We start from the raw sequence: 866 nt of genomic DNA, 5'->3' as shown, positions 1-866 counted from the left end.
TCCTCGAAGGATCCCCCGCACTGTTCAGTGTTCACAGCAGAACTTTTTGCCATCAGGGACGCGGTAGCATGGCTGTCCGTCAATCACACGGAGCATGCCGCGATTCTATCCGACTCGCTAAGCAGCCTCCAATCTATTTTTCTCACCTCTTCCAATTGCAGGTCAGAAGTTATTTCCGAAATAAGAAGAATGATCCACAACTACCAAACCAACAACAACCAGAAGATTGAATTAGTATGGGTTCCATCGCACGTCTCCATTCCTGGCAATGATCAAGCAGACCGTTGTGCCAAAGAAAGTCTGAGTCTGGAGGATATCGAGCCTGTAGAATACTCCTATTCGGAGTTCTGCAGTATCGTATCTTCTAGGATCAACCAGAAATGGTCTGACATGTTACGGAACCTCGACACCGCAAGATACCAGATTGATCCGAAGATACCAAACCAAACCAAACCAAACCAAACCATCCATGTGTAGCCATCTGCAAAGTGGCAACCAGACTCCGGACCAACTGAATGCACTGAACTGAAACCCGCTCGTAAGCCACTACTAGAGTACCTGGAAACCAACGGCATACCACTAACCATACAGAATGTTTTGGCTCCACCCACGGACCACTGGTATACGATAATGGAACTAGTCTTCCATTTTATAACCAAATCTGTCTTGAACAGATAGGCTAAGTTTTTTTTTTTTAATCAAAGTCTCTTAACACTTTTTAATTATATCCAATCACTTTAACAAGTTTCATCGCAGAAACATTAGAGAACATCTCTCCCCCCTCTTTCCCCCCTCTTTTTCTCACTTTCTTTTTTTTTCTTTTTTTTCAGGTCTTCGAGTTTTCCAACAGATAACAGATAATCTAA

The sequence above is a fragment of the Lottia gigantea genome (genome assembly GCF_000327385.1).
Source record: "Lottia gigantea unplaced genomic scaffold LOTGIsca_83, whole genome shotgun sequence".
NCBI classification, from domain to species: Eukaryota; Metazoa; Mollusca; class Gastropoda; family Lottiidae; genus Lottia; species Lottia gigantea.
The sequence above is the reverse complement of the archived record's forward strand: the minus strand, read 5'-3'. Positions refer to the sequence as shown.